We start from the raw sequence: 12,843 nt of genomic DNA, 5'->3' as shown, positions 1-12,843 counted from the left end.
TGGGACTGGAAAACAGTGTTCTTCAAACATGTTCCTGCCCCCAGAGATAGCAAACACAAAACTTGACAATAACTTGAGTATTGTGTCCAATTCCCTTTAGGAAGGATGTGAAAGCCATAGAGAGAGTGCAGAGGAGATTTACTAAAATGGTATCAGGGATGCGGGACTTAAGTGATGTAGAGAGACGAGAGAAGCTGGGGTTGTTCTCATTAGAGCAGAGAAGGTTAAGGGGTGATTTAATAGCGGTGCTCAAAATTATGATGGGTTTTGATAGAGTAAATGAGGAAAAACTGTTTCCATTGGCAGAAGGGTCTGTAACCAGAGGACACAGATTTAAGATAATTGGCAAAAGAACCAGAGGCGACATGATATACACCCCGAGTTGTTGTAATCTGGAATGCGCTGTCTGAAAGGTGATGGAAGCAGATTTAGAAGGGAATTGGATAAATACTTGAAGTGGAAAATGTGCAGGGCTTTGGGGAAAGAGCAGGGGAGTGGGACTCAATGGGTGGCCCGACCAAAGAACTGGCACAGACACGATGGGCCGAATGGCCTCCTTGTGTGCTGTATCATTCCATGATTCGATGATTCTATGAAGGGTTATACACCGGGAATAACCTATCATTTCTCTTTATCGGCGTTGTGTATTTTTACCATTTTCTGTATTTACTTACATGTGTGTGCAGTTTCCTTTTCCTTTTAGCTGACATTTATATGCACGATCTCCAGTTTTACACTTACCAGTCAAGTAACCAGATTACCATCATGTTTCATTGAGCATTTGGTTATCTTTTCTATATCTATACAAAGATCCATAGTCAGAGAAATAAAATATTTAATGAACAATCCTGGCTACAACTTGCTTCAATCAATAATCACTTCTTTACATTATGTGCAGCTCAACGCAAAGTTATCATAAGGTGCACTTTAACAAGTGAGCATCTGAATTTGGCTGATCAACGAATAAGAGAGAAAGTTTTGCAAACTCTTCAAGTAAGTCAAGTTTGATGGTATGTTGTGGAAAATAACCAACAAATGTGTACATTCTGTTATTAACTGACCCTTCCACAACTGAATGGCTGAGTCGCTTGTGAAAAAATATTTTACCTTACCTTATTTTGTGAATGGCTTTCTGCCTAAACTCAATGCTAAATACTGGGAACAACTGAGATCATAGAATCATAAAAATTTACAGCACGGAAAGAGGCCATTTCAGCCCATCGTGTCCGCACCAGCCGACCAAGAGCTATCCCAGCCGAATCCCACTTTCCAGCTCTTCGTCCGTAGCCTGTAGGTTACGGCACTTTAAATGCACATCCAAGTATTTTTTAAATGTGATGAGGGTTTCTGCCTCTACCACCCTTTCAGGCAGTGAGTTCCAGACCCCCACCACCCTCTGGATGAAGAAATTTACATTCATATCTCATCTAATGCTCCCCGCAATTACCTTAAACCTATGTCCCCTGATTGTTGACCACTCTGCCAAGGAAAACAGGTCCTTCCTACCCATTCAATCCAGGCCCTTCATTATTTTATACATCACAATCAGGTCTCCCCTCAGCCTCCTCTGTTCCAAAGAAAACAGACCCAGTATCTCCAATCTTTCCTCATAGCCAAAATTCTCCAGTCCAGGCAACATTCTTGTAAATCTCCTCTGCACCCTTTCCAGTGCAAACACATCTTTCCTGTAATGTGGTGACCAGAACTGCACACAGTACTCAAGCTGTGGCCGAACCAGTGTTTTATACAGTTCAAGCATAACCTCTTTACATAAGTACATAAGAACATAAGAACATACAATATACATCGATGACCTGGAAGAGGGGACAGAGTGTAGTGTAACAAAATTTGCAGATGACACAAAGATTAGTGGGAAAGCGGGTTGTGTAGAGGACACAGAGAGGCTGCAAAGAGATTTAGATAGGTTAAGCGAATGGGCTAAGGTTTGGCAGATGGAATACAATGTCGGAAAGTGTGAGGTCATCCACCTTGGAAAAAAAAAACAGTAAAAGGGAATATTATTTGAATGGGGAGAAATTACAACATGCTGCGGTGCAGAGGGACCTGGGGGTCCTTGTGCATGAATCCCAAAAAGTTAGTTTGCAGGTACAACAGGTAATCAGGAAGGCGAATGGAATGTTGGCCTTCATTGCGAGAGGGATGGAGTACAAAAGCAGGGAGGTCCTTCTGCAACTGTATAGGGTATTGGTGAGGCCGCACCTGGAGTACTGCGGCAGTTTTGGTCACCTTACTTAAGGAAGAATATACTAGCTTTGGAGGGGGTACAGAGACAATTCACTGGGCTGATCCCGGAGATGAGGGGGCTACCTTATGATGATAGATTGAGTAGACTGGGTCTTACTCATTGGAGTTCAGAAGGATGAGGGGTGATCTTATAGAAACATTTAAAATAATGAAAGGGATAGACAAGATAGAGGCAGAGAGGTTGTTTCCACTGGTCGGGGAGACTAGAACTAGGGGGCACAGCCTCAAAATACGGGTGAGCCAATTTAAAACCGAGTTGAGAAGGAATTTCTTCTCCCAGAGGGTTGTGAATCTGTGGAATTTTCTGCCCAAGGAAGCAGTTCAGGCTAGCTCATTGAATGCATTCAAGTCACAGATAGATAGATTTTTAACCAATAAAGGAATTAAGGGTTATGGGGAGTGGGCGGGTAAGTGGAGCTGAGTCCACGGCCAGATCAGCCATGATCTTGTTGAATAGCGGAGCAGGCTCGAGGAGCTCGATGGCCTACTTCTGTTCCTAATTCTTTTGTTCTTAAGTTCTTCTGTTGTTATGTATTCCCTTGCCTTGTTAGACCTCTCCAGATGCATTACCTCACACTTATCTGGATTGAATTCCATTTGCCACTGTTCTGCCCATCAGGCTAGTACATTGATATCTTCCTGCAGTCCGCTGCTTTCTTCTTATCAACCACATAGCCGATTTTAGTGTCATCTGCAAACTTCTTAATCAGAACCGCAGCTTTTATGTCCAAGTCATTGATATATACCACAAAAAGCAAGGGACCCAGCACTGAGCCCTGCAGAACCCCACTAGATATAGCCGTCCAGTCACAAAAACACCCATCAACCATTACCCTTTGCTTCCTGCCTCCGAGACAATTTTGGATCCAACTTGCCACTTTGCCCTGGATCCTCTGGGCTTTTACTTTCGTGACCAGTCTGCCATGTGGAACCTTATCAAAAGCTTTGCTAAAATCCATATACATTACATCGTACACACTGCCCTCATCGACCCTCCTGGTTACCTCCTCCAAAAATTCAATCAAGTTAGTCAGACACGGCCTTCCCTTAACAAATGCATGCTGACTGTCCTTGATTAAACCATGTCTTCCAAATGAAGATTTATCCTGTCCCTCAGGATTTTTTCCAATACTTTTCCCACCACTGAGGTCACGCTGACCGGCCTGTAATTACTTGGTCTATCCCTTTCGCCCTTTTTAAACAAAGGTACAATATTAGCAATCCTCCAGTCCTCTGACACCACACCTGTAGCCAGAGAGGATTGGAAAATGATGGTCTGAGCCTCCGTTATTTACTCTTTTGCTTCTCTTAACAGACTGGGGCATGGGGATTTATCCACTTTGAAAGCTGCTAAGCCCCTTAATACTTCCTCTCTCACTATATTTATCTCGTCTAATATTTCACACTCCTCCTCCCTCATTGCAAAGTGTGCAATGCTCCTCTCTTTTGTGAAAGCAGATGCAAAGTATTCATTAAGAATCATACCCGCATCTTCTGCCTCCACACTCAGATTTATTTTATGGTCTCAAATAGGCCCCACTCTTTCTCTAGTTATCCTCTTACTCTTAATGTATTTACAAAACACCTTTGGGTTTTTCCTGATTTTACTTGCCAACATTCTTCCATGCTCTCTCTTTGCTTTCCTGATATCTTTTTTAATTGCACCCCTGCGCTTCTTATACTCCTGTAGAGTTTCTGCAGTATTGAGTTCTCGGTATCTGTCATAAGCGACTGTTTTTTTTACCATGTATGTCCATTGATATCCAGGGGGATCTAGATTTGTCAGCCCCACCTTTTTTAAGGGAACGTACTTGCTCTGTACCCTCAGGATCTCCTCCTTGAATGCTTCCCACTGCTCTGACACTGATTTACCATCAAGTAACTGTTTCCTGTCCACTTGGCCAAATCCCATCTCAGCTCAGCAAAATTGGCTTTACCCCAACTGAGAACTTTTATTCCTGATCCCCCTTTGTCCTTTTCCATAACTACCCTAAATCTGACTGAATTATGATCACTAGCACCAAAATGCTCTCCACCTGCCCCTCTTCATTCCCCAAAACCAAGTCCAGAAACGTCCCCTCCATTGTTGGGCTTGTTACATACTGGCTAAAGAAGTTCTCCTGAATGCATTTTAAGAATTCCACTCCCAGTTAATATTCGGGGAGTTGAAATCCCCCACTATTACAGCTCTATAGTTTTTGCACTTCACAGCAATTTGCCCAAATATTTGTTCTTCTACCTTCCTCTGACTGTTTGGGGGTCTATAGTATACTCCCAGTAGTGTGATCGCCCCTTTTTTTCCTTCAATTCATCCCATATGGCCTCATTTGATGACCCCTCCAACATGTCATCTCTTCTCACAGCTGTAATTGTTTCTTTAATCAATACTGTGACTCCCCCCCTCCTTTTTTACCCCCTCTCTATCCCGTCTGAAAACCCTGTAACCAGGAATGTTGAGCTGCCATACCTCAGCCATGTCTCAGTAATAGCTATAATATCGTACTCCCAAGTGTCAATCTGTGCTCTCAGCTCAACTGCCTTATTTCCTATACTCCCTGCATTGCAGTATATACCATTTAGTATTGGCAAACTCCCCTGGTGTCTATTTTACAGCCCTTGTTTCTTCTGTCTTCCAAATTCACTTTCTACTTCTCTGCTGCCCAATTCCAGCTTTACTTCTCTCCCCACTGAATCTATTCTCAGGTTCCCAACCCCCTGCCAAGCTCGTTAAACCCTCCCCAACAGCACTAGCAAAACCTCCCACAAGGATACTGGTCCCAGCTCTGTTGAGGTGTAACCCGTCTGGCTTGTACAGGTCCCACCTCCCCCAGAATCGATCCCAATGCCTCAGGAATCTAAAGCTCTCCCTCCCGAACCATCTCTCCAGCTACGCATTCATCTGCTCTATCCTCCTATTTCTGTACTCACTAGCTCGTGGCTCCGGCAGTAATCCGGAGATTACTACCTTTGAAGGCCTGCTTTTTAATCTCTCTCCTAGCTCTCTAAACTCTGCCTGCAGGACCTCATCCCTCTTTCTACCTGTCATTGATCCCGATATGGACCACGACCTCTGGCTGTTCACCCTCTCCCCCCAGAATGCCCTGCAGCCGCTCGGTGACATCCTTAACCCTGGCACCAGGGAGGCAACATACCATCCCGGAGTCACGTTTGTGGCCGCAGAAATGCCTGTCTGCTCCCCTGACTATTGAATCCCCTTCCACTATAGCTCTTCCATTCTTCTTCCTCCCCTCTGTGTAGCTGAGCCACCCGGGTGTCGTGGACTTGGCTCTGGCTGCACTCCCCAGAGGCACCATCGCCCTCACCAGTACTCACAACAGAATACTGGTTGTAAATCGAGATGGACTCGGGGGACTCCTGTCCTACCTGCCTAGTACTCCTCCTCTGTCTGGTAGTCACCCACTTCCTCTCTGCCTGCACACTCTTAAGCTGTGGGGTGACCACCTCTAGAAACGTGCTATCCACAAATGTCTCAGTCTCACGGATGCAACGCATTGACTCCAGCCAGCGCTCAAGCTCCGAAACTCTTTTTGGAGTTCACCTGCAAAACATAAAACATTAAACGGTGCCACCCGACCTGGGTGACACTCCAGACATTTACAAGGCCCTTTTTTTCCCCTCCTTTTTTTTTTTGGGCACTAAATTCACAATTTTTCCCCAGTGCCCCCTATAAAAGGGAAGGGGACACTAAAAGCACCGGCAATTAAAACAAATTAACTTTGCTGCAGCTGAAGACACCTCGTGAACACGTGGTTGTCCAAGCTACGAGAATTGTCCAGGACTTCCCACATGGCACAGGATGTGCACTCCATGGAACTGGGCTCCCTACAATGTCTCTAGTTAATAGACTCGGAACTATCGAGCAGAAATAAACTTTAAAACTTAGCAAAACACACTCAGCAGCTGCTCAGCAATCAGCTCTTACCCTCTATTTTATAGTCTATGAAATACGAAGCAGAAAGGAACTTAAAAACTTTTTTTTAATTAAATGTTTTATTTGATGAATGAGGTTTTTAGTTTAGAAATATCACTTGTCTAAGTTTACTTTTTTTAATCGCGGCTCTTAACTTACACCAATGCCCAAGGTTAAAAAAAAAGAGAAATTGAGAAATACTCACCAACCAACCAGCCAGTCACGTAGCTGCTTGGCTGTGACATCAGACTTTGAATCTTTTGACTTCTTACCTGCCCAGGTCTGTTTGGTGCTGCTCCAGATAACTTCTCCCGATCTCCGGCTCTCCCGCTCTGGTCAGGTCTCACGTTGTTTGGTGCTCCTCCCGAACTCCCAACAACCACAACCTTTCAGCAGAATACTTTTATTATAAAGGAACCATATTCATTGAGTAAAGCCTAATTATTAAGATGAAGAAAGTGCCTTTTTGACTTTACTCATAATTTGACAGAAATATCATAGAAAAATAGAAATAGAACAGAAAAATTCCATTAAACCTATTGTGCCTGAGCTGGTGATTATTAGGCCAATACTGTACTCGAAGCTGGTGCCTCCTTTGTCCCAACAATACACTTCAGATCATACTTCACGAGACACAGTCTGTTTGAATCATTGTTTATTTCATTTACCAGACACTGCCTCTCTGAAAATTATTAAAATAATACTGTTTGCTATACATTTTTGTATAAACTATAGAAGCACGGCCACTAGATACTAAATGAATACTATAAAGGTGTAGGTTTCAGTTAATATTTTCAATAGAAAGTTCATCCGTTCTCAAGTATAAACACTGCTTTTTGTAAACTAAACTCAGTCTATATTGTACTAACGCTGTGATATTGTATCTTTTCAACAGTTAATTGTAAACAGAAGGAACATTGGACAAGAAGAGATTTTCAGCTAAGGGAAATCTCTAATGTATACAATAATGCATTTTACGTCTCAACCTAAATCAATGTGTGATTCTTAAAAGTGGAACAAGAATGATTCATTGTTATGCAAGTTAACTTAATATTAACTTTATGTTGCTGATTTGTCAATGTGAATGGATATTTTAATTTCTAGATAGATTGATGTTTCCACTAGTTCGGTGTATGAAACTGCTTAAAACGGGTACATTTTTAAGTTAACCAAACTAGTGCTAGAATTTTTGAAAGGCAACTCCGAACAACTTTAGTCGTTACTCAGAAAGACCTGGCGGTAGATTTTTAACTTCCTGCCCAGGTGCAAACCGTCACTGCAGATTGGCCACTCATTTCATGAGAAACCACCTCATTTCCATTTCCATTGAAACCACCCAATCTGCAATGCAGGCTTACACACGGGCAGCAAATTAAAATCTACCCCCTGAGATTACACAATAGACATTTAAAGTGGTATTAATTTGGGCAATGGCAGTAAGAAATGCTTAATGAATTCTTACAACATTTATTTTCTCTACTATCTTGGTGGAGGTGCTATGGCCTCTGCTAGAATATTGCACAAAGGTATTAAATATTCGCTTGCTAATATTTGCACAGTTTATATTCAAGGCCGAAGTAAATGTTTCTGATCATCTATGCAAATTGTATTTTAAAAAGTGTTTTCTGTAACATTGGTACACCCATTCATAAAGGCTGTAATATCAATGATTGCAGTCGATTTATTGACATTACTGGGATCATTTTTTGAATTCACGCTCCCAGAGCATATTGGAGATTCGATTGTGTGACACATGCCCTAATTTTCAATACATAAACCTGGCATGCAAGGCTTCCTGCTGTGAGCACTATCAGAAAATGATCCCAGATTAGATATGTATAAATAATTATTCCGGGTTATGAAAATAAATGGACAATGGTTGGACATACAAGACAATGCAATGGATGTTGTTCACATGACATTGCGTTCTCCTGTGTTCAGTGAGATCTAGGGGAGAGTGAACCAAATCGAACCAAATCTTTGAGATTCACTGGCTAAATTAGATGCGGCTAATGATTCTCAAAGCATTGTTTGTGTGGTTAACAAAACATGAGCAACTCTCACTTGGTTGATGCTCATGAGTAGAATGACATTCTAAAGCCACAATGGGAAGTGATCAGGAGGTGGGCGGGAGTGGGGGACAGGGCATTTCTGCAATAGAACGGCATATAAAAAATACAATTACATGTGTCGGTTGTACAATAAAGTTAACTTGGAAAGATTCTGTTTACTAAAAACAAAAAAACAAGGTGAATGATATCTAACTGTGTATAATTGTATTGCAAAACCAATTAAAATATTTAATTAAAAGAATTGTGAAGAGCCATTGTTTTTAAAGAAAATGATACAATTTTGCTGCATTTTTTCAGAGCACAACTATTTGCTCTGATAAGTTGCAGTTTCTTTGAGCTTCTGATTATCTATTTCTCCTTTTCTGCTTCTTTCGTTGTTTTACTATTTTCTGATTCTTTCTTCCTCACTCGGATTTCTGCTTCTCTCTCTGTCCACTTTTGCTTCAGTGTCTGTCATTTACTCACTTTTTATTTCTTTTTTGAGTGGGTGATGCTGGGTGACATGAGGTGGTGGAGCACGTCAAAAGCCAGAAATAGCTTCACGCTGTTTTGGGGGTGGGAGTCGGATGGAAATGTTAGCTCCCGTCAACTTCCTTCTCATCCCCTCCCCCAGTCACTCATGCTTTCCACCCGACCCACTCAATCCCATCACAGTCCTTACCCTTCCACCATCCCATCACTGCCCCGACCTCTTCCCCTTTGAACGACAACTCAGTTGCTGTATCCTCCCCTTCACCTTGTTCTGCTGTCACTCACTTCACCGTGAATCCTCCAACCACTCACACTGGCCTGCAGCATCTCCACTCAGGTGAAGAGTATATTTACAGTACGGAAATCTTACTTTGGCACATTCCATTATTAGTGTAGTTATAGGAATTTATAATGCAGAAAATTGACAGGAGGTAGATGCAAAGGTAAGATTTTTTAGATCTATTATATATTAAATACAGGATATGAGGCATGCCACCTACTGGAAACTCCTATGTAAACCTCCTCGAATAGAAAATCCTATTTGAACTGTTTCTACATTTATCTGCAATACCTGTTATGCATGTAGGTGGCGCTGCGATAGGACTTTCAACGTTAAAGGTGTAACTTCTCTGTCACACAATACCTGGGGACATCATGCCATAGATTTTGACTTTGTGCGAGTGTAAAATGGGAGATAGTGAATCAGCTGCCCGTTTTACATCACTCCCCATTTTTGACTTCAGGTGATGGAGCCGAAGAGGCCAAGACAAGGTAAGTTTGGAATTATTTGGAATTATTATTACACTTCCAGAGTCCACAAAAATAATCTGGGCTGCTGCTATCCCGGGATCCCCAATCTCCCCAGTTGCACTTACCTTTCTGGTGGCAGGGGCGGCTATATATTGGGAGGCCTCAATCTGGTGAGCTGCTTTGGGAGGTCCATTTGGTGCCCCACAGCCCATTGGCCCCATGTTAATGATGCTGGTGCCTCAAAATTGTGGTGGCATCTTCAACACAGGTATGAGCGATTGGCCAGTGCTCCAAAAGTCAAAATCAACCTGTACCACCAAAGCCTTACAGGCTTGGTGTCTGTCAGACCTTGAACTCCAGGAGATAGAAGGAAGCAGGGAGAAGTAAATGAAACGTAGAATTTTAATCGATCATCCCTTAGGTCAAGTGGGCTGCCATCACCAGATCTCGAGGCCTGGCACCAACACACAAACAGCATGGTGCCAAGCCGCACTGTCGTCATGCAAACCCACTGCTCTCTTTAAGTAAGCAGTGAGCTGATATTAACACATAAAGTCCAATTTTAACCCGGGGCGGGAATCGTGCATGCGGGTGGTGGGGGGGTGTGACAGCAAGCTCCCATGACAGTTTTGGTCATGAGGTCCAGGGAATTTCAACTCCTGTGACTCATTTTAATAAGAATGATGGACTGGCCAAATGCCCACATTGTGCACTCAATTTCGGTGTGATTCCCGATTCCAACTTAAATACTTAAAACGGGGATGCACCTTTTCAAGGTTGTATTCCCTACTTGGATTTTTCACTGTGCAACTGTGGAACACATTTTCGGTGACAGGTCCTCACGGAGGAAGTAAGGACAAGAAGGGAGTTAGCACATACCCAAGACCGCCAAGAAGCAGGCCTGGACAGAGGTGTCTGAACGGGTAAGTGCCACCAACATCACCCCCAGGACCTCGGTCGAGTGCAGAAAGAGGTTCACTATCCTCACAAGAGCAGCAAGGATAAGTACTGCTCTTCATCTCTCACCTGCTTCTATCTGCCATCCTAATTCTTGTCTCTTTCACCTTGTTCCGTCTCAGCAGGCTCCTGTACATGAAGACACCTCTGAGGAAGACAGCTCTCCTGAGGATACACACAATTTAGAAAAGTAGTCGTGAACAGTGAGGAGGATAGTAGCCGATTTCAGGAGGACATAGACACACTGGTGATATGGACAGACACATGACAGATTATATTTAACACAGAGAAGTGTGAAGCGATACATTTTGGTGGGAAGAATGAGGAGAGAAAATATAAAATAAATGGTACAATTTTAAGGGGGTGCAGGAACAGAGAGACCTGGGTGTGTACATACACAAATCTTTGAAGGGGGAAGGACAAGTTGAGAAAGCTGTTAAAAAGACATGCGGGATCCTTGGCTTTATTGATCGAGGAAAAGAATACAAAAACAAGGAAGTTATGCTCAACCTTTACAAAACACTGTTTCAGCCCCAGCTGCAGTACTGTGTTCAACTCTGGGCACCACACGTTAGGAACGATGTCAAGGCCTTACAGAGGGTGCAGAGACTTACTAGAATGGTACCAAGGATGAAAGGAGTTCAATGATGTGGAGAGACGAGAGAAACTGGCATTGTTCTTCTTAGAGCAAAGTATTGGGGTGATTTGATAGACTGGAGGGAAGTGTGCAGTGGTGTCTCCCAGGGGTCTGTGTTGGGACCACTGCTCTTGTTGATATATATTAATGATATGAAGAGTTTTGATCGAGTAAATAAGGAGAATCTGTTTTCAGTGGTAGAAGGATCAGTAACCAGAGGACACAGATTTAAAGTGATCGGCAAAAGTACGAGAGGCAGCATGAGAAACTTTTGAGGGGGAATTGGATAAATACTTGAAGTAAAATCATTTGCGGTGCTATGGGGGATAGTATAGCTCTCTTAAAGAACCAGCACAGGCACAATTAGCCACATGGAGCCCTTCTGTGCTGCATCATTCTATGATTCTAGTGATCACTTGTTGGTGCATGTGTGGGCAGCACTGGCTGACACTGAGGATGATCTCTGCACTCGTCTCGATGGAGGTGGAGGCAAAAGACTGAGGAATACATTGATTGGCAGGTTGGCTGCACAGGTCCAACAGATAATCACACAGAATTTCAACCTCCAGAGCATGTTTAGTCAGTTCCCCTTGCTCATTGCCAGATAGGTGTGCCTGCAGATGTGGTTAGTGACAGAATGGCTTGTTTGGTAGTCTGTCTCTGGTGCCTGCTGATCTCCCTGACAGCCTTCTTTCATTTTGTACCACTTCAACTACCAAAAGCTGTATTTGGGTGCTTTTTGTATTGTTTATATATATTTTTAAGTCTTTGTTACCTTCTTAAAAATACTCTTCTCAAATGCAATTGGAGTACATTTCCCTTTCACCCATTCCCTTTCTGAATCACTGTCTCACATTTATTTGGGTTATTCAATGTTCCATTGACTAATTCCATCCACGATCTCTCAGATGCAACAGGTGATCTCAGAAAGATTAATATACATTGCTTTGCCATTTCTCAGCAATGTCCTAATTCTCCATAATCCCGAATTTTAGTTAAATGGCACAAAACGCAGAGAACAGGACCTGTCAAATGTATTCATTTAATAGCCCTGTAAAAGAGTAAAATATTAGATTGTTTCATTTTTCAGGGTCAATGATTTGGGATTATTTTGGCAACCGGATACACATAGTTGTGTTAAGTATTTTTTAATGGCTTTGCTAATACATTATGCATGGTTAGGAGCCTCAAATGATAGGACTGCCTCCTAAAACCAATATGGAAAGACAGTATGCACTGGAACATAGAATATCTTTGTGTTGATTTAAAATTCAATTATTCCAGGGTGACCATATTTTCTAAACCGAATTCGGGGGCACACATGGTGGGAGCACAGCAAAGTAGCCAGGACGGAAAATATAGGTTGTGCAGCATAGCAAGGCATAGAAACATCGAAAATAGATGCAGGAGTAGGCCATTCGGCACTTCGAGCCTGCACCACCATTCAATGAGTTCATGGCTGATCATGCAACTTCAGTACCCCATTCCTGCTTTCTCTCCATACCCTTTGATCCCTTTAGCCATTAGGGCCACATCTAACTCCCTTTTGAATATTTCTAACTAACTAGCCTCAAAACCTTTCTGTGGTAGAGAATTCCACAGGTTCACAATATTCTGAGTCAAGAAGTTTCTCCTCATCTCGGTCCGAAATGGCTTACCCCTTATCTTTAGACTGTGACATCTGGTTCTGGACTTCCCCAACATCGGGAACATTTTTCCTGCATCTAACCTGTCCAATCCCGTCAGAATTTTATGCCAAC

At 42.7% G+C, this 12,843-nt stretch overlaps 1 long non-coding RNA gene across 1 annotated transcript in view; it reads left to right on the top strand.

Annotated features, from left to right (window-relative positions):
* Positions 1 to 7,107, top strand: part of LOC139266079 (uncharacterized) — a 38,841-nt gene extending 31,734 nt beyond the window's left edge. Inside the window, exons 2-3 of the long non-coding RNA XR_011593685.1 lie at positions 899 to 993; positions 7,092 to 7,107. This is a non-coding gene — a long non-coding RNA (uncharacterized lncRNA). The remainder of the gene's footprint in view (positions 1 to 898; positions 994 to 7,091) is intronic.
* Positions 7,108 to 12,843: the final 5,736 nt, after the last annotated feature.

Source organism: Pristiophorus japonicus, chromosome 6 (assembly GCF_044704955.1).
Source record: "Pristiophorus japonicus isolate sPriJap1 chromosome 6, sPriJap1.hap1, whole genome shotgun sequence".
In the NCBI taxonomy this organism is placed as follows: Eukaryota; Metazoa; Chordata; class Chondrichthyes; family Pristiophoridae; genus Pristiophorus; species Pristiophorus japonicus.
This window is presented reverse-complemented; position numbering and strand designations above follow the sequence as displayed.